Genomic DNA, 22346 nt, shown 5'->3' on the forward strand with positions numbered 1-22346 from the left:
GGTTTTTTGTATGAGACCTGAAGAGTTTGAGGATCTGACAAACTGTCAAAATGTGTTTTATTGGTGATTGTGACAACAAAGTAATCTAATAGTTACTTTGCACTGTCTGTGTCATCTTTCATATGTTTGCATCTACCTCCTTTGGTATGAATTATTGATAAATAGCTGGCTGTTGCATGCTGAGCCAGAGAGAGGGCGAAAATATGGACTGGATTCAGCTACAGCTAGGATCCACCAATGTCTTGACAACATGCATACAGTAACAGTCACTCACCTTTATTCTTAAATGTAAAATGTGTTCATACACTGTTGTTTTCATGGATTTCAAATACTCTAACCTTTTTTTTTCCAGTAACACTTTAAAAAAAAAAAAATAAATATGAATATAATTTAAATCTTGCTGAAATGCTTTGTTTACAACCCTCAGGGATCTTTGGATTTTATTTATTCTCAGCAAGTATTTTTTTTATCTGTTTTTCAGCCCCAAGATGGTTTTGAAAAAGGCAAGCAATGTACCACACTTTGATGTGTAGGCTAGTGTCATGGATGTACTGTACTTGCAAGATGCTGTGACGCAAATAAGATCACACATGCCTCCTGAGGGACTCACTGCACCACCACAAGTCCCCTTAAAGCCACCACATACAGAAAACAATCTTGGATTAGAATAAAAGTAACCCTAAAGATACACACGACACACACGACACACACACACACACACACACACACACACACACACACACTCCCTCCCTGTTTAAGCCCACGGATAGCAGTGCTTGCTGTTCTTTAAAGACAGATTTACTGCGGTCAGCTTTGGGTGACAATTAGTTTCCCCCCAAGAAAAATCAGTCATCACATTGGGATCAGGCAGGATTAAACCATTACACTGACAATTAAAGTCAAAGGGAGAAAACTAGTATGTTTTGATATGACTACTGAATTGTACAAATCTATTTCACCCCAGTTCATTCATAATGCTTCATTGGCAACACAGATAATCAATCTTATTTGCTTACAATGCAAGTGTAGCCACTCATTATAGCTCTGCTTATGTTTTTTCCCTCTCCCTCCATCTCTCTCTGCCTCTCTGGGTGTGTTGGGCCCTGGGGGAATATTGATTTCACCGACACTTTCAGGGAACGCCTTTATTGACTGACTGCCACCAATAAATTGTTGATTGCTGGTTGATGTTAAGGCCTCAGGCTACAGTAAATCCCCAGATAATGTCTCAATGTAGACATTTCTTGGTGCGGTGTCACATCTTAACCAGAGCCACGTACAATATTCTAAACCCATAGCTGATTTGGTTAAACCCAGATCATGCAAAGTCCATATTAACACACACTAGTAGCCTACAGCAAGTTCAATCTTTGCTGCTGCTGCTGCTGTTGTTGCCAGGGTTATGCCACTGAAGTATGCAACCTTGTTATTAGATCTAGGGCTGCCTGGCAGGCTCAGAGCAGAGGTTGGCCTGGTTTGCTGGTTCTCCCAGCAGAGTTGCCTCCAGTCATTCATCAGAATCACTGCTAGAGAGAGACAGAGAGTGATGGGAGATGACTGTGTGATGCGCCTGTGTGCACTGAGTTGAACAACTCTTTTTTTGTGCTGGTGTATGTGTGTGTGTGTTTGATGTGTTGTTTTAGATGATAAAAACTGCCCAGCTGTTGCTTTTTAACAATGCATGAAGGATTTCCATTTTCCACAACTCAAATATCACACTGTTATTTGTGGGCCATTCTATAATAAAGACATAATTTAACACACAAAATTCAAACCTTACCCAAACCGGAAGTAAATATTAGCCAACAAAGGCGAACGAGCCGTTAGCCATTAGCTTCAACCTCTAAATGACCAATTACTGATAAATTAAATGCACCTGTGGCCCACTTTACAGTACACACTTCTTCCCTCTTTTTTTTGTTGTATTCATCCGCAACACATCGCCGCTAATAATAGTAGTAGGCCTAACCGTTTTTAATATAATTTGAGTGTTGTCTCTCTAAAATGTGACGCAGAAAGATGTTAAGAGTCAAACTTGGTCCGTTGACAAATCCAAACAGCGGACTCCATGTCGGACCTTCCCTCTCTCCGTTCATGTGCAGCGCTGTTTCATACGTTCAGTGATGCCTCTGCAGCCCACAGACGGAGCGATACTGGAAGATACTACAGTGTACGGGACCTTACCATCCAAGTGACGTCCTGTGTGATCAAACCCTGACTTGTAATAATCGTGAGGCAAAGAAGGCAGTTTCAGCGAAATTCAGAGGATTTACTCTCGAGGTGATTCCCGGAAGGACAGTCTGCTGTGTTGACAAGGTAAGGGGAGCAAATGCGCAAATTGTTTCCTCGTTTCATTCATTCTGCGGTGAGAATTTGTGTGCACTTGTCATTAGTTAAAATCGATAATCTCTTTTATCATTTTCCGCCAGCTACTTTTTCTCCCCCTCTTTTGAATATGCAGTCCCCGTCATGCTGCTTTTCTCCTGTTATCAGATTTCGCATGACAGGCTGCTTTAATGGTGTGAATCCCCATAACTTTACCTGGACTCTTGATGAAATAAGGTAATTTGTTTTGACAAAGTTGTTAAGACCGCTTTTCCCCCCTGTGGCTTGACAGCCTTCCCTGCCACTTGACGTAAGTGATAATGAGGCAAGAGTAAAATATCCAATCACCCTATCAGTGCGCCTTGACGGAGCAACGTCTGCAATTGCGTCTTTGGCATTTATTAACATGTGGATCAGATGATCAATTTTGCTCCTGTAGCGACATGAACTGTGCATGTTTTTCTTTTTGAACACTAAAAGCCTGAAGGGAAAAAAAAAAAATCTGAACAGGCTGCTGCCACTTGTGGGATGAGGATGCAGTAATGGCAAGCAGAACATGTGCCATCATATCACTCTCTGTGGCCAAGGCTTTGAGGTGTTTATCTGGCCACATCTTCCCTCCATCATAGGCTCAGAAGCATTGCAGGCTGTAGGCACTTCCACTGAGGGGTACTGGGACTGGGACACCATGCCTTATTCCCTTAGCTGTCTATCTGCTCTTTGGATTTATACAGGCTGTTTGGTTCCATCAGCCTCCTTGGAAATTGGTTTGATGTTGTTGCATGTGGTCTGCACAGACAGCACTGCTCCAGACTGAACGTGTGATTCCAGGCATTAAAACACTGCCACAAGTAGTACCCAGTGAAATTCAGATGGCATAAATGAACATTACATCTGTAAATTACTCTCTAGACTAACTCCAGCTGCGGTATGAATGGATCACTTGTCTGATGTAAATGCACAATCAGTTTGTACACAAGAATAAAGCTGTGTTAATGGCTCCTGGTGTAGATGGAAATTATATGCTATTAGAATAGACTGTAATTATTGTTGTGTGCATGTGAGTGGGGCACTCAGCCAATTGGGGGGGGGGGGGAGCTCTACCCCTGCTGTTCTCCAGCAGGGGTAGAGCGAGATTCAAGGACGACAGGAAGGGGTCAAGGCTAAAAGGTCAACCAAGTATGAAAAAGCTATTAGTTGCTTACGAAAATGAATTAAGCACTGAAATAATGTAGGGAAGGGAATATTGACTGAAAGCTGCAGCTCACACAGATCCTCCAGATTTCATGTAATGTGCTAGAGAATAAGAGACACATTTAGTGATTCCACCCCCATCTCTCTTTATCTTCTTTTTCTTGCCTACTCTAAGTGAAAAGCATTGCAAGGCAGACATTTTTGCGGGCACTTTCCCTTATCTCAAAGAAGCAGCGAACAGTCCCGCAATCGGTAGATCTTCCCTCTGTGCTTGTGTCACTTCCTTTAACCATAAACGTGCATGCTTTCCTTGTTAAACACAAGGCCCCCAGCATCTGCTACCATCCCCATCCCATCCCCCATTAGAGACCGTCTGCATCTTGCTTGTATGACCGACTGCGGTGGCTTCATATGTTTGTGTGGCTGGAGTGTCGGAGTGATCATTAGCTGCCCTTCCTCTCACGGAGTCGGATAATGATGGACTCGGTGCTGAACTCTCAACCCTTTGCCTGTACTTCATTAGCTTCCTTTTTGTCTTGATGCTGTTATCAGCTGTGGTAGCTTCCTTCTCTATCATTTCCATATAGCTCAGCCACCTCGCCGATGACACAAGAATCCGCTGACTTCAGGATCTTTTGTGACTTCCTCTTTTTATTCCCGTGTTAATTAGAAGAAGGCCTGCCCTGCTCCGGTCTGTGTTGTGTTAAAACACAATGAGATCTGCTCTGCTATACAAAATACCTGTAATCGGTGCCTCAGCCACTGCTCTCCAAAGGCTGCCAGTGGAATATTAAGGATGCTTTCGAGGGGAGATAAGAGTAGTTGAATATTTTAAAATCTCTTTATATTTTTATTCGTATTTTTCACACATTTTTTCCTTCCATACACAGCAAGTCTGGCTTTGCTGTGTAATTATGCAGATAATTCTGTCCGGGTGTAAATGTGTCATCGCAGACGGACCAAAAGGCCTTGTTTGTGTGTATGCTGCTCTGTTGTGAGCTTGTCTTTGAAGCCGTGGCACCATGACATTAGAATGAAATTATGAAAGGGCCATCAGATTTGAGCAGCCCAAGGGGCAGAAAGGAGGCTAAGACTAGTAGTGGCACAAATATTGCTTTCTAACACCCGAAGGGTTTACAATAAAAATAAGGGATGATGACGGCAAAGAAGATTTTGTGATGCACAGTGATGACATAGCTGTTGCTCATAACTTGTCCTCCTCAGGTTTTATTAGGGTGGGCCGGAAGTTACAATCGTGTTGTAATGATGGTTTTGGATGACAGTGATGATGAGTCAGCTATAGCGGTATTCTCTGATGTGTCATAGTTCCAGGCTGTGTACTTTTCTTTGCTGAATTTTAATTACGCTTCACCGTTCTCCTGAGCAGAGCCCCGTCAGGTCCCACTACGCCTTGTTGCTTTTCAGCGGTTCACTTATGAGAACAGGATATCTGCTGTGTCCAAGGCTTCTTCCTCAAACCAATAGGACTTATTAGTTTGGCTTGAGGGGACTCTTCAAGCACTCCTGCACTAGTCCTATAATCTCAGCTTGTGCACTTTCCAGCGCACTTAGCCGCTCAGATTGGTCGTATGGGAACTGTCAGCATGCCAATTTAATTTCTTCAGCTTTCCTCATGTGGATTTTTTTCAAAAGCAAGGAGAACAAGCTGTGTGCTACCTCGGGGAAACCACTGGAGAACCTCATGTTTTTGTGCTCCAAACTGTGAAGTTTAGAGAGAGCTGATCTTCCTTATAAGTCCTGTATTCACAGAAGACCGAGGGTCTCATGAGGAGTGTGTGTGCCGCTGCTTATGAAACAGGCCTCACTGTATACCGCGCAGATTGTTACTCACACTGAATGAACATAGACTCAGTCCTCGAATAAATGTACTAATCCCGCTCTTCTGAGATAATCTGCCTTTTGAGGAGTTTTAGGCTGAAAAAAAAAAAAAATTCACTTTCTGCTCCCCAGGATTTATTCTGAAAAACATGTCTGATATTTTAAGGTTTTTTTTTTCCTTTGCTCTTCAATGTCAGCAATCACCATAACGTGTTCGTTTAGCTACAGTCACTCAATAGTCAAATATAATTAATTTGGAGCTACAACTGAAGCATGAGGCAAAGTACATTATACTTACTGATGAAGTCGCTTTGCTGTATATACAGTATTCTGCTGAGGGATATTTGTGTGTGCAACAGTGTTTAAGTCACAGCTATTGAATGTCTGATGAAGAGCGGTTCTTCCCTTCATGCCTGCTCATGCCTGCAGGACTTACTGCAGTCTATGCCTCAGGCTGTCTCTCCATCTCTGTGTTGATAGTGTGTGTTTCTCCATATACATTATAAACGCACAGTAGCGTACAGTATGTCTTGCCACATCATTATCTGTCCACAGTCCTGTCAGGCCTTGTGTCTTGTCCAGCTTTAATTACTGTGGAGATGCTAAAAGCCACAGTGGCCTCACCTTTTTCTGTCTTCACAAACATGCAGGGGCACTGGGTCCCGTTTCACGTGTGATGCCATTCATGCCACAGTGTGCTCTGTTGTTTTGAAATGCTTTGGTGTGATAGCCTGCTTTTTTTTATTTGCCTTTCACCAGAAACTAGGGCACTCATTTGTTGATATAAAGACATACTGTAGACCTGCATTTGCCAGGGGACAATGTCAATTCTGGTGGGAGAGCAAAGGAAAGGGGAAGAGAGGCATGTTTGTATGCCTTCCAGCTATTGGAGCATGCTCTGACTGTGAAAGGCCACGTCCATTGTTGGGTAACATAATCCACCAGGGAGGCCTTCGGCCAGACACTGGGGAGGACTGCCTATACACACTCTCCCTCTCAGTACTGATGCATATCCCTTTCTGTGCTGGAAGCAGCTGCTGAATGCTAAGCAATTTTCAAGTGTTACTGAACTTGTGTGTGGGGTGATAGCGCGTACATCCCGCTATTGCCATTCTAAACACAAACTCCGTGCTAGCTGACTGGCTTGTTTAAACAGTCTTATTGATAGCGTTATATTGTGATATTCTCCACTGATGGCGAGGGCCCGGATGGAGAAACATAAATACACAAATGTCTCCTCTGGGAAAAAGTCATCCCAGAGATAAGTCTCTCTGGATGGTTTTAATGAAGTATTGTGGCGTGTACGGTCACCTGCAGGAATGATACCGACAATATGTGTCTGTGAGCAGCGGATTTGTGGCTTAATAGTGGAATCGGTGGCTCACAAAGGATTATACATAGACTCATGCTTCAGTATCAGATTGCTTGCAGTCTTATGAGTATTGACAATATTTCCCATCGTGGAGGCAGATATGGAAGCTATGTACATGCACTGGGGTACCTGCGCACACATGCAAAAAAGCACAGATATGCAGATTTTGGAAGTTTTGACTGTTGTGCAAATATACTGTATGTTCGTTTCTCAAATGTGTATATTCATAGGTTTCATGATTCTTCTTCAGAAAATGATAACGGCATTTTTCACCATTTTCTGACATTTTAAATAATAATCAATAATGAAAATAATCATTAGTTGCAGCTGTAGTTTACTACAGTTGTATTATAATCTTTACTTTGCGTGACAAAGAAATAGCTGAACAAATAAAAACATTGTTTTTCATTGTCGTTGTATATCTGCATATAGAGTACTTCTCTGATTGATAACTATATGTGCAAGGAGTGCAAATGCACCATCCTGTATACCTTAATGTATTAAAAGCTTTTGAGGACAATTATCGGTAAAAATCGGTTTAGAAATAACTTTAATTGCCATTTATTTCCATTTAGTTTTTATTTATTTATTGGCATTTTAGTCTTGTCATGTACCAAGACATTTCTTTCTTCTACATGGTTTCAAGATCACAAGGTGTACATTACTAAAAGACATGGTGTACAGAATAAATAAGAAAATGAATATAAGGAATGTTGACACAAATGGGAGAGTCAGCTTACAATGAAATTAAAAGGAAAACAAGAAAATACACATTTTTATATGTTTAATGTCAGAATTCATAACATAAATAAATCAAGATTCAAAGGTGAACCAAACATTCCACCCAGGCTTTCACAAACCATGAAAACATAGATGGTTTGGCTACATTTTTTTTTTACATTCATTACATTCTTATGTGAAAAGTAAGAAAGCTCTTTCACCTCTGTGTCTAACTTTCTTGCTCTCAAATATCATCAAAAGTCAAATAGCAGTCATCCTGTTAAAATAATTTTCCATAAGAGCTTCACATGCTCACTTTTCTCGCATGCAATTTGATATTCTGTGTGTGAACAGCTCCTTGAAGCTAAGTGAAGCCCCTCATTGCTTCAGTTGCGAGGCCTCTGCATGTGAGTGGGTCGTTGGGATATTTCTTGTTGAAATAGCTCTTCTATGACGGAGATTTTTGCTGGCGTATATGAAAGACACATACCCATTAGAAAACAATCATGGCTCAGAAATGGAAATATGCAAATGTCTGTACAAACATAATAATTAAAAAATAAGTTTTCCCCTATAATTCCTAACATCATTTTTATCCGAATCTAAGATCTCTCTTTGTACCACAGTCTGTAAGCATGTGTACACAGTAAAGCCAGATTAAAATGCGGGCTGAAGTTTTAGGAAAGTCTACATGGCTTCTCTACCAGAGTGACAGAGATGAGAGGAGAGAAGATTTTGATAAGAGATTGTTGTTTTCTCAGGAGACACTAAAGATTATAGCATTGATGGAACAATGTAAGGTAATCCTGAATATTGTGTTTGTGCTTTTTTTTTTACCATATAATGACATTAAGCACACAGAACTCATTTGAAACTGAATTCATGTTTTGCCAGTTTTGTATCTAAAGCACGTCAGACAAAAACATTTTATAACAAATAGCTTTTCATTGAACAGATAGACACTCGTGACTTTTACAGTCTGTCTGTCTAGACAGCCCTAATAGCTCCTGTTATCATCCCCATGTTTTAAAAAGGTGTTTTTTAATGTGTTTGCTATTCCTTCGGCGCTCTAGATGAATTTTTTCATCGCCAATAATAATATTTTCGTGGTAATCATCAAGCCTTAGATGCTGAGATGGGATGACCGTGGGACAGGAAAGGGCCACAATCAGTGTCATGTCAACCTATTTAACCTTCACATAGCACAGGTGTCACATCATATAATAACAAATTAATGTGACATTTTCGCCATTCCCTGACACTGATTAGGGATTTTGTGACGAAGGTGAATAGTAATGTGGAGTAAGAGAAAGAGACATCCAGAATTTTTATCAGGGGGTCATCAGTTTGAATCCCTGCATTATTTGGGAAACGGTAGTAGGATAAGTTGTCCTTGAGTGTTACTAACTGGAGGTAAGGAGGTTTAAAAAAATGTTTACTTGGGAGGCTCTAAGCATCTAAAGACCCTACTGAGTTACATCATGGAAAATTTACAATTCTGTTTTCATGGAGCTAGAATTATATCAAGGACTATAAGCCAGCACTGTTAAGTAAACAACTGTAAATGGTAATGCTGGCTATGTAGCAATAGCAAAACGTACAAATACCTCCTTCAAGGGAAAACATTGTTTTTTTTTGGTTCTTTTTCAAGATTAGCTTTTTTTTGATAGTTTGAGGCATCATCATCATCAGTACAAAATTTGTAGCTGGCACATGTGATGGCAACTTGAACAGCAGTCACTAACTATGGAAAAATAGAGAGAAATTAACAGAATGTAAATACTTTGAATGCCATTTAATATTACAGAAAAATAGTATAATATATCAAAAACATGGTTTCATTTCAAGAGGTTTGCAAGGATTATAGCTTTAAACAAAATCCCACTTTATCTTATGTACTCAAGTCTCCATCAAGGTTTTCCTCATATCATATCTCCCCCATGAACCACACAGTGTTGTTACTCACAGTCAGTTTGGTGAGGACTGGCTTGGTGGAGCAGTGAGGGGGCTTCTCTTGACCTGCCAGCATCCCTCCATGCCACAGCTTTCTGCAGTGCCCTGTAGCAGCTGGCCTGGCCACCTCTCAGTGGCTATGACAGGAGAGGGAAGATGACGATGAATCAGGGGCATGACGAAGATCTCCCCAGCACTGACTCCTCTCTGAGTCGCCAGGCACTGTCACGCAGTGCGAGAGCGTGTGATCGCAGTTACATTCAGCTACTTTAAAGCTCATAGGCAAGTGTGGTTCAAAAGAGCTGGAACATGTTACTGATCCACAGTGCACGGTTTTATATGTCTGGTATGTTAATGAGAATTCAAGTAACTCCCTATTTAATGGAGTTTCTTAAATGAATAACTATTCTTTGAAACAGCTGCTTCTTTCAGGGCACAATATACTATTGTTGTTAGCATTAGCATGTCACACACATGTCAGTGTCTCCACGGGAGGTCCAGACTGTCATGTAACCCAACTTTGAAGGAAAGCCTTCGTGAGCATTGCTCCTGTTTATTTAAAGTAAGGAGATCTATTTAAGAGCTAGTTACACAAGATAAGCTGCAAAAGGCACAGCTTTAAATGGAATAGAAGAGCCTATTTGTAAAATGTCCACAAGTGCCTGGCTTTAAGTGCCTGGCTGAGAGATGAATAGAGGCGATAAGCAAGAGAGGGTAATTTCAACAATGGGTATTTTAAAGTGTAGATATTTTCTGATGGCAGTCTTTAATTGATCTCATCACTTTTGAATATAATATGTGGGTTTCACTGAAATCTACACTGACATCACTCTGTCAGTTCATAGAAAATAATAGTTAGAGTAGTTAGGCTTGTGTGGCCAGAAAGTCAGAGCAGGAATTCTGATGCATCAACAGTTTTACGTGCACAACATGGGCTTACTGTGATCCTATAGTAATCTTAGAAAAGCCTGCAAGAAATGATCTTAGGCAGAACTGCCTGAGCGAGGAGGTTTGACACAGTTGTTTTGGTTCCAAAATGGCATCAGTGCAGGCTGAGCCGCCCCCCCTCAAATCTTTGACTTTAATTGATAGAGAGCCACTGAAGCGTACTGCCAATCTTCGCAGTAGAAGAAACCCTACAGAGAACTTTTCCTGCAGTGAAATGTTGAACTATTCATCCTCCTTCTGTGCCAGTGCACAGTGCTCACAGCACCTCTATCTCCTCCTGTTGTGAGAGAATACAAGACCTTGTTCTTTTAAAAACATAAGTCATGATTGACATTTGAGTGGTTAGATATGATACTTAGATATGTCCCTCATTGCTTAGATATGCAGTGTACTTTACTGCATGTTGTATGCATGTACTGTATGCACATAATCTTGATATAGTTGCATGATCCATAGGATTAGTTTGGATTAGCAAAGCTAACCAATTTCACATGACAGCAATAATAATCTGTTTGCTAACTAATAACAGTAATCGTGTTGGGAAAATATGTATTCCCACATGGAAGTAACTGCAACGCTTTTGACCTGACACTTAAATAATTGATAAAGGAAGGAGGCGGAGGGAGCCAAGATGTAATCATAACATGCACTGGAGTTTTATATACGGCCCATGTACTGTGGAATGTCCATGTTAGGAGAGGCAGGACCCTAAAACTCTGCCAGATTTCATTTCACGCTCTGCAGAGCACAGCCTCTGAGACGGTGACATTTACATGGCCCTCTATACCACCGCCAGTTGCTGCAGGCCCAAGGCACTGGCTAAATCAGGCACAAGGGCCAATGAATGAGGAGGCAATGCGAGCAGGAGAACAAGGAGGAGATGGCTAATGTGCTGTGCAGAAGAAACACACAGAGTACATGAGTTTATGTTGAAAAGACTGTATAACATCAAGGCCATCTTTAGTTTATAGGCATATCTTTGGAGAGATGAAGAAATATAAATAAGGCAGTGATAATTTATCATCTTTGTCTTTGTATTACCACCGTATGCAGATTCTGTAGTGGAGTAGCTCAGGAGTCACAGACCTTTGTAAATGATTGTGGCTGCTTTGTGTAGCACACATGCAAAGCCACGAACTCCCACAAACCTATCAAAACAGTTCATTTAGGGAACGTCCATAATACAAACAAATATATGCAGCAGCAGTGTTGACTGTTTGTGGGGGAGGGGACCATTGTTCTGTCCGTAAAACCAGCTTTTCCAGGGATTATCTGAACGAAAGACCAACTGGCCATCTCCTAACCAAAAGGTCATCAGGCTAGTTTGAATGCTAGTTGACCCCCCATGCTAGGCTTCCGCTTCGTCACTCTATCCCTCTCTAATCTGATTGGTTCTCCACCTCCAGTGGCTTACTGCTTCACCCCAGCCAGCATGAGTAGTTCATTCCTCTCTGAGCTCCATATCAGCTCTTTCCTTTTTGATGGCGTTCCCCCTGAGAGGTTTCCCAGTAGGTTGAAATAAACATGCAGAGAGCAGCTGCATATGCTGAAATGTTTCTGGCTGCATTCAAAGGAAACCCTTTGGCAATAGGAGCACGTTTCTTCCACTGAAATCATTACAGACTGCTTTCACAGGTCTTCCAGTAAGCTCCTGAAATTGTATAAAGACAAAACACATTTGCCTTATATAATAACTGCACCGAGCAACTTGGGCATCATCTCCTCTCCCATCCTTTGAGAATATTTTGCTGTGGAACCAGTTTGGCGCAAATTCTCCACTCCTTCAAATCCTGGCTTTTGCTTTTGTGTTTGTTCCCTGGCAAGTCACTTTGCTATGATATTTTCTTCCCAGGTGGCGTGAAACTAGCTATAGAGTTTGTGTGTAAACACATCAGTCAGTGTGTAGTGGGAGATTGGAGCCTGTTCAACTTGGAAAGCTGTGGATTTGTACATGACAGCCTTTCATTGTCCACAGGGTTGTTTTATTTAAGGTATAACATATTTCAGTAAAACATTGAGCCATAACTGTTACTGCAATGTAATCAGATGTAGAAGGGGAAAAGGCAGATGGACATAGTGACAGCAGTGGCGAGAGAGCAGGTGGAGGTCAGCGCTGCTACCACACAGTCTCAACTGGTCCGTTCGTCACGGTGCAGTGAATCAATACGGCTGTCAAGCAGATGAGTCCGCACCGCTTGTCCATTACAAAGTGGTAAATCTAGCTATGGCGCTTACTAACCGTCATAATGAGGTGGTAACAAAGTTATGGAATCATTAAGTGAGCATGTGTCCTGGCAGGACGGAGAGGGAAAGCGAGCTCGGGGAGGATACAGCATGACAGATGGTGGCTGTATGTGTGTGTCAGTGTGTGAATGAGTGAATGCTTGGTGCTAGTGCTCAGGGTTGTTTTTGCACAGAAACAAGTGAAGGAAGGACCAAATATGGTATTCAACTTCATTGTGATATTGATGATGGGTAGCAAGGCCTTGAAATTATTTTTGTTTTATTACAGTTTCAACTGCGAGAAGGGTTAGTGTCCAGAGATCTTAGATTCCAAAATTCTTTACATTTTGGAGGATTATTCATTAGTAGCCCTTTTGCTGTCTTGATATTTTGCTGTCACTGTTTTTGTACCCTAAGTTTAGTGCTTATTTGAAATGTGCTTTTATCCATGTCATCTTTTCATTTTCATGTTTTATTCAATTTCCTCTCAGTCACATTTAAGAGCAATAATTCATCAACAATAATTCAAATTGAACTAAACCAAATGTCATGTTTTCATTAATTCCTGGATTATCTCTTGGTTTACAGAGACAATCATTTGTCCGATTAAGTCTATACGGATTACAGAAGGCACGAAACAAATTGACTGTTATCAGCATTGTTTTAGCATCCCATGATTTGACACAAGACCAGAACCGATAGCCTGTAAAACATGTCAAATATACGCAGCTCCTTGTGTGGTGTTTTTAAGTTCAGCCATAAATCACCATGTTGTGTGTTGGCTGTAAGAGAGAGAAAAAAGGGGGAGAGCGGAGGCAGAGGAGGGAGGGGCTGAAAACTGTGGTACTAAGCCAAAACATGACCAGCGCCAAGGTGGCAGGCATGGAAGAGGTGGGAGGGAGAGCGATGATGAGAGGGAAAAACCTTCTTCTCAATCTAATAAGCAGCATGGATGGACAGAGCCCTATTTATGGCCAATCATCTAAATTGCCTCTCTATTTAATGTTTTCTTTTATACAACTAGCACAGTCAGAGGTATTAGGGCTTATTTTTCTACTTTCACAAGAGGCCATTTTCCTCCATTTATTTTTTTGCACATTATGAAAAACAACTAACATAAAGACTTGGAAAAAGCTCGAACTACATAACAGACACACACGGAGTTAGTAAGTTGTGGTAATTTCTGTGTGCATACACATCGTGCACACTAGCTCTCTGTTCGTTATTTGACACCTACAGGAAGAAGACAAAATTGGCCACATCCATTTTTTGCTTTGTTGTTGTTGGGGCACTTTCAAAGTCAATGAAAGAGGAAATGTTTAAAATGGTCAGGGGAGATGTTAACCAGATGCAGACAGAAATACATTGAATTGTTCTAAAGGAAATATGAATCCACCTTGCACTTGGTGAACGTCACGGTGACGGTTTGTATAAATGGCTCTTGATAAATGGAGATGTAATCTGAAACTAGTCTGAGTGATGGAGGCATGAAACCATGAGGTGGTCATTTTAAACGGTGACATTGTTTTTTTTAATAATTGTAATGTCAAAGTGTGAAGTGCACTTTTTCTTTTTTTTTTTTAAAAAGTATATTTTTGGGGCTTTCTATGCCTTTATTTGATAGTATAGTAGAGAGACAGGAAATGGGGCGGCAGAGAGAGGGGGAATGACATGCAGCAAAGGCCGTCCGATGCGGGACTCGAACCGGGGCCAGCTGCAGCGAGGACTGTAGCCTCTACACATGGGGCGCCTGCTTAGACCACTACGCCACACGACGCCCCAGTGCACTTTTTCTTGAGCACTTTTTTTTTTTTTTTTTTTTGGAATTCCCTATTGTGACTCCTTTAAAGCTCAAATTGTCTTGGCAGCTGAGTGAGAGTGCATGTTGCCCTGCTCCCAATCTTCCACCTGCAGAGGGTCCAGGACGGGAATGAATCAGCAGACCCCTCCATCGATGTCGCCTTCATTCTGGCTCTTCTCGTCTCTTGACCTCCACACCCACTCTTTTGTGACAGAAAAATTTAGTGCCTAGATTTATTAGTAATTTAATTAGCGAGGAAGAAAAAGGTCACAAGCCCTGAGATCTTTGCACATGTGCAGTGGAGAGAGTTCTTTGCTAATTGAGCACAAAATGGACAGACAGCTGGAGGTCAGGCATCAGTCTGGCCCTGTGGGCTGAGTGATGGGTTTGGCCCTGGAATTAGCTGGCTTCTCGTCCTCTTATTGGTCGCTACTTTTTCAGGTCATCAGTTACGCCTGTATTCTCGCTGAGCCTTTTCAGGGACATGCCATTTTTAGTATAGATAATCTAGATATACATAATAAAAGTGGTTTTGGATTGAATTCAGGACAGCAGATTTGCAGGGAGATCAAAATATGTTTTTGGCTGAAACTAAGTGGTGTGTGTGTGTGTGTGTGTGTGTGTTTGAGAAAGAGAAGGATGAATGAATGTCCCTGACTGAGAGCAAGCTAGTGCAGTTTGGAGAATGACTTCAGCACCATGGACAGCGTCTCATGCTTCATGCATATCACAATGCTCTTTTATCTGTATCGCCTCACTCCATCTGTTCCCACACACACACATTCAAAAGCGAACGTACGTTTATAGATTAATGAATGTGGCAATGCAGCAAAGATCTGAGGAGCCAGTTTCTGTGACAAGCTCACCAAACACAAGTTTGCAGCCTGGAAAAGGAACTGAGCTTAATTTAGCATCACTTTTTATTTTATCTGCTTATTTCCTTAGCTGGCTTTGACACCTTACAAATTTACAGGAAGGTATTTGCAGCAAACACTGACACAAACCCTCTGAATAATAGTTTTGTTTGATTCTTGTTGTTGCATTATTTGTGCAAAAACAGAATGCCAAAATAGTTAGAATAGAGTTTGTAGTGTTTTTAATTACTCACACATAGTGCACAGATATTATATGAAGTTTGAAATCTTCATCCTCAACTTCTAAGGTTTCATAACCCTCACTATGAAAGGATGTTTGTCTATTTAAACCTCTATTGTATCTTGACTCGTAATGTTTTTACAACGTGTTTCGAAATGATTCCTGGTTGAGTTTTTGTGATGTTCACCATCAGCTCCTATGTAGGTACCGCCTGACATTGATGAGATGTAAATGATCAAACCACTCATACACCTGACAGTGTTGAGAAGATCTAGGGTCTAAGATCTTCCTACTTGAATATTCATTTCCATCTCACTTCAGTCCACTTTAACTCCATTGATCAGACAGGCATTTCATTGAGCCTCATAGTCTGGATAAGATGATTCTGGCCTGATTCATACTTTTAAAAGTCCTGGTCTCTATCTCGGAAATTCTTGTCTTGTTCTCGTATTTTCCACATCAAAAAGAAGAACAAGTGGAAAATGCAAACAGGCACCTATTTACTCACTAATTTGAGATTTGAAAGCAAATCAATTAATGGTATTGTCCCTTTTTGGAATGAGATGTATCCAATGCATTATGGACGGCAAGCAAGCCTTTGTAGCGTAATTAGCAAGTTGTCGAGAAGAGGATGCTGTTTTTTTTTTTCCTCTGCTTTCCACGCTTCCAGGCAGACAGACAGTGAAAGCCTGCGTGTCGAAAGCATGAAATACTGGCATCTGTGAGGACACCCAAATCTCCTTGGCGGTTCTGGCAGAGAGAGAAACGGGTGCAGAGGCAGCAGAAAATGGCTTAGTCAGGGTCATCACTAGCCAATAGCTTTCGATAGCTGTGACAAGCCAGGGCATTTTCTCAGGCTCCAATAAGCTAAGTGAGAAAAGATCTTCTTGACGCCATGTTGCCAACAGACGCTTTTCTCACGGTCTTTATCGGCCATAATTATCATACATTTTATGGAGTGGCTCTGATTGTAGTGTCGTATATGACGCCTACAGACACTTTCAGCGCCGCAGCAGGAAATTTCAAGTCCAACTGAAATTACATTGTTTTTTATGTTTGTTTTTTTTCAGCTAAAGCTTACACATCTACAGTTTTAAATGGCATCTCTTGTGCTGTCTTTTGTGAACAAATCAGTAACCAAAGACGAGAAAAACTTATAGCTTACATTTTTTGGTTTCATCACAGCGCCCCCTTGTGCATATATTGGTGAAAATGTAGCTCAACAGAGACTGACACAAAAACAGACAGACTTTTTTTTTTTAAGCAGATGTCTCCTTCACATGTTCAAGCCTGGATACAAATGTTGTATTGCACCTTAGCTTGCAGAACGAGCTACGAAACCAACATCAGTGTGTAAATGGACACTGTCAATGTGAGTTTGAAGGCTAGAAAGCGAATTACCTAGTTGGCTGCTACAAATGAATTGCTTAAAATGTCTTCAGATGCTAAATTATGTGATCCCTATTGTGCACCTATGGGCTCAGTCCATCCACTCAGAGGCTCTCCTTTCAGTAATAAAAAGACATTAACAACACATTTATCTAAACACTTTGACATGATTTTGGACAGCAAAAATATCTTTTTTCTTTTTTTTGAAGTGATGCAGTTGCCAAACAGAATTGCCCTTGGTCTTCTGTACCTACAGAGGCACTATACATGGCTGCAACCCACTAAAATCTAATCATGAATTTAGATCGAATGCTGTTTGCCATCATACGTGAGTAGTAGCCACAGCAGGGGGGGGGAGTGCCTCAGTACGGCTGAAATCAAACTGAGTCACGATACCCCCGTTTCCTGCTGGACAGTGGAATTGTTCTTTGCATGTCAGAACGCCTGGATGCTCTCTTCTGTATCACTCTTTTTACTGAAGATGCATATAAGCATATATGGCTGTTGAAGCCCATTGGCCTGCAGAACAACAGATGTACTTCCCGCGTCGACTGGCACGCGAGCCGCTTCTTTAAAGCCACTGTGCATTTGTTTAATGCGAGTCAAACCCAGGCAAATCCTCCCTGTTCAACCACAGTAAAGGTTTATGCTTCGCAGACTGTTTGGTTGTTATATGATATTGCTTTTATAATATTAAGATTTCTTTTGAGAGCTTTTAAATGGGCGGATACACACAAATGCACATATGGTACACAGAGCAATAGATACTGCACTAAAAAAATATAGCCATGTATGCACACGCACGAAAACACACGCACTTGATGATGTCATTTGTATAATCTGATGAGATCTGGGCCAGCGTTGACGAGGCAGCAGCCGGCGGGATGAGCAGTCACTGTCATAATGATTTGGTGTGTAGGCGGCGAGGTATGGGGAAAAGAGGAGCGTGTGCATTTGAGTGTTATTTTTTATTGGGGAGTAGTGTCACCTAACAGACGCAACTCTCTTGCTCATTCAGTGTCTTTTTTTTTTTTTTTTTTTTTCTTTGCTTTATGTGCAGGCTGCATCAAACAAAATGTACTGATGCATGAATCATTATACCCTGTATTGTTGTAATTTAGGCAGTCACTTAAATTAAAACAAAGTGGTTTTGCTCCATGTGGACCATTAAGCCATTAGTCATTTATGTTTGGCACATCTGAACAGGTAAAGTGAGGAAGGAACAGACAAGAAAAACGGGGGAGATCATTATTATTATTCCAACACTTTTGAATCACAGTTCATGTGCAGTTGAGTTTGACAAACGCCGTAGTTAACTTGTCACTGTTTTACACCCAACTGTGATAAATGGCAGATTTCCTTCAGGCCGAAAGCAGTTTTGACTGTACTCGTCCTTTAAACATTAGCATCGCTCTTGGAATCTCTCATGTTTCCAAATGCCAGACAATTTTAAGGCATCATCGCTGCACAGCTTGATGTAAAAATGTTGCATTTGGTCACAAGCCACACAATAAATTCTTGGAACAAAATTACACCAGGCCTTTAGACTTATAATTAAGCTTTTACTCACTGCCAAACATTAATTATGAGTGTTATACTCATGACAGAGAAAAATTTAATAAAGTAGTTGAATGTTTACGCAGCAAATGAAGACACTGATGTCTGTAAATGTTTAACACAGTTTCCTGTCTCTCAGCACCCTAAATACATCGCTGTACTCAACAAAAAATTAACCATATCTAAATGTTTTTTTTTTTTTTTTTTTTTTACAGTGACCTGTGAAAATTCTGCCTGCAGCAATACAGCCAGAGTAATAGGATAGCTGGAAATCAATGTGTGTCTATTGATTTATACACAGGCCCAATACAAACTAGACCACACTGTAGTGATGCGTCAACATCCTCTGATTGCCCCAAAGCAAACATCAATAGGAATGATTAACTGACTGCTGTGTATGAGTAGAGAAAAGAGAGCCGGTGTGTTACAATTTGGGCCACAAAAGCTTTGTTGTTTCTACATCTAGTTACCTCTCCAGGTACCACAAGGGTTGCTCTGTGACGTCATCAAGCTCTGAGTTAATTTGTTACTTCAGCCAGTAGATTAATATGTTCAGTGTGATTAGTGGTCATCTTTCTCATAATGGTGGATCGGTTCAGTGACTTTTATGTTGATACAGTACAAAGCTAGATTGCCTCGAATAGTGTAACTGATGATCACTGTGTTTGATTTTTTCCGAAATGGAGGTGTTCAATTTACACTGCATCTTCCACAGCCGTGTGTCCTTTACAGTTATTCACAGGATTACAGTGGCGTGGGCTGCAGCCACTCACTGGACAAACAGTTCAGTCCAGTATTCGTCTTCTTTCCTGTCTCTTCCTTAACGTATGAATTGCTGAAAGTTTCACTTTGTGGTTTTGTATGGTGTTGGATGCCTGTGAATGGGAATATACAAACATGTTTTGTGTCTAATTTAGATTGACATGCCATTACGCTGGTCAGGCGTGGGGGGTGGGGTGGAATAACGCGTGGCTGTCGGTGCTGCTGGCATCAGATTCTCCTCAGGTGATGGCACTTACTGTGGGTCCTGACTGATGATGTAACCACAATCAGCCAACTATAACCTACACTCAACACAATCTGACTCTCTTAACTCTTTCAGCTCTTCTAGCGCGGCTGGGCATGTACAGATGACAGTACAGAGGGCACCTGGACATCAAACTGTACAGTCAAATACATTTGTGTTGGGATAAGATACTTCAGGCCTGCAGAGGTAGTTTCACTAGTGGATTTCCCTGATGTCATCAGGTGATCGTCAGGTCAGGTCATCATATGTGTTGTTTTGTTCGACCAACAGCCCAAAATGCAAAAATATTCAAGTTACTATTTAAAAAAAAAAAAGAAAATCAGCAAAGTTTCACATTTGAGCAGCTTAACTAGGAGAATGTTCGGATTTTCAACTTAAAAATTATTAATCAATTATCAGAAGAGTGGCTGATTAATTCTTTTGTCAGTTGACTAATTGATTTTTAGTCAACTGACAAAAAAGCACAAAAACTACCCTATCATCCCTCAAAGATTTGTCAGCAGTGGTGACAGTCAACATCAGACACTCACCTGATTCACACCTGTGAGTGACAGACACATTAACCCCACCATCCATGGACACTATTACAGTTACACTGCATGGAGGTGTGTGTGTTTATGTGTGCACACAGTGGGCTGTGTAGTTTTCTGTCTAAGCCTTATTTTGTTCAGCATGTGTAATCCCCTTAAATTCCCCACTGATAGCCCGACTACCTTCACTTCAGATTAGCTGAGGTAGAGATCAAGGAGTGCTCTCCTCACCAGCATGTATGACGACACAGAGGGGACTCACGGCTCCAGTTTCATGTAAGATACCGCCATGGATTTGAATAGTTCATGAGATCAACGCTGAATCTGTATAGAAAATAAAATACATAGGGTGTGTGATGTAATGTATATAATCCTTCTTTGGAGTCATATCTGTACACATTTGTATTCGCTACCACACTAGTGCTTATGATTCTAAACATAGGCATCCGTTTAGCATTCATGCATTCATGCACGCACGCAAGCACTCATATGATACCTATATAATATAATGTACTTGATTTATTGTCTCATATCTTCAGAGACATGTATGAGTGTCATATAGGCCTCATAAACAGGAATCTGTCTCTTTAAGACACCCAAGCTTCATTCTTGCTCATGAGTTTATTTTTCTTCTTACGTAAGTGCGATCCACGCCGCATTAATTGTATAGCCCACAGACTGTTGTGAACAATTACACAACAGGTAACAAGTTAATGGGAGACAGCATATCCCGCGTACACACTGATTTAATGACTTTATACCCTCCTTATGGGATTGCCTTAGTGAGCTAGCTAGTGTCAGCCAGATGGAGGGGTGAGTGTTTCAGTCTCTGCACGCAAATGAATGTTTATATAGTTGCTTTGCCCATGTTTGTATGGACAACATCTTTTATTCCTCTGGCTAGATCGTTGGATGCAACAAATGTTCAGGATCTGTCAATGCAGTGATAGCTTCTGTGAATTTCAAAGGAGGGTGGGGGGCTAATGAGGCTCTGCAAGAGCGGAGCATTAAAATGACACAAGCACTTCCCATGTCTTGTGAAGTCTCTGTAGAATTATCACAACCTTGCAGTATGTGAATTAAATGTACAATTAGGTGGATTTGGTTCAGAGGGACGTTAAAAACAAACATAGTGACACTGGAAGCTGAAAAACAACTGAATAAAAGGAACCTATTACAGACAGTCAGTTTGTTCTTTCTTAATTCATGTGCCATATTCATTATGAAAGCTGAAATGTGTCTGTGCGGACTTCAGCTGTTTCAATTTAATAAATAATTAAATTCAAACATCTAAACAAATTCTGCTACATCATCATTTATTTTGGGAAATTACACTTGTTCACTTTCTTGGGTTTTCTTGCCAAGAAAGTGAACGAGTACGGAGATGGATACCGCTCTCATGTCTGCGTGTTAACTATGGAACCACAGCCAAGAGGCAGGAAAATGAAATCAGTCTGGCTCTTTCAAAACCATCCTAAAACTAAAACTTATCATTTTTACATTGATTGTTTGTATATGGATTAAACCAACTTGATAGAACGTGTTTATCGCTGGGCTTTACAGGTGCTCAGAGGCATATTTTTGTTTACCTTTGGAGAGAACCAGGCTAGGTGTTCTGGCTTGCCTCCAGTCTGCTAAGCTAATCACCTCCTGGCTGTAGTTCCACAGTTAATACAGAGACTTGAGAGTGGTATCAACCTTCTCATCTATCTCTGAGCAAAAGAGGGAATAACAATATTTCCCTGCATGTTGAACTGTAACTAAATGAACATGTAAACTATGAACAACATTATTCTCATAAACAGAGTGTTAGCATCCTTTGTCATCTGCTATATGGGAACAGTAGGAAAAAAACTGCACCTTGTGTTGACTCAGTGTGTGTATTCAAGCAAGTATGGTACAGTACACAGTACAGTTGCAGCTGGGATGGCAATTGTCCAGTGGTGCATTGGGGCAGAATAACATTAAGGTTGAAGCGAGTTGAATGAAATGCAAGAGGTGAGTTAAATGAGTTTTGTGGAGCAGGAGCATGAACATGGTGCCAGAGGCCAAATGAGCTACTGTACAAGGACGCGTTCAGAGCAGTGTAAAATTATGCAAACAATGTTGCATAATAATGACTGTTTATCACAGTGAGAAAACAGATACTAATGTTTTATTAATCTGCTTACTTGACAGTAGGGCGCTGTGCACTTTTAAACCCTCCCACCCCCCCACCCCCAGGCACAAACATTGGTTATGTTCAAATATCCTGTCCTCCAGTCGCCATCAACACACTCCACCTCTCCACCTATAGCTTCGTCACATCATTGCTACATCCCCATCACTCTCATGTTGTCAAACAGTTTAGCAGGGTTGCTTCACCGCAGCCTG

The 22346-nt window shown here is 41.1% G+C and overlaps 1 protein-coding gene across 2 annotated transcripts in view; it reads left to right on the forward strand.

The window, feature by feature from the left end:
* The first annotated feature begins 2153 nt into the window (after positions 1–2153).
* Positions 2154–22346, forward strand: part of dlgap1b (discs, large (Drosophila) homolog-associated protein 1b) — an 86276-nt gene continuing 66083 nt past the window's right edge. For both annotated transcript variants that reach the window (XM_023420094.2, XM_023420096.2), the window contains exon 1: positions 2154–2316. The gene's annotated coding sequence lies outside the window, so the exon portion shown is untranslated. The remainder of the gene's footprint in view (positions 2317–22346) is intronic.

The sequence above is a fragment of the Seriola lalandi genome, unplaced genomic scaffold, assembly GCF_002814215.2.
Source record: "Seriola lalandi dorsalis isolate HSWRI2012SDOR001 ecotype SW California unplaced genomic scaffold, Sedor1 jcf7180002054616, whole genome shotgun sequence".
NCBI lineage: Eukaryota > Metazoa > Chordata > Actinopteri > Carangiformes > Carangidae > Seriola > Seriola lalandi.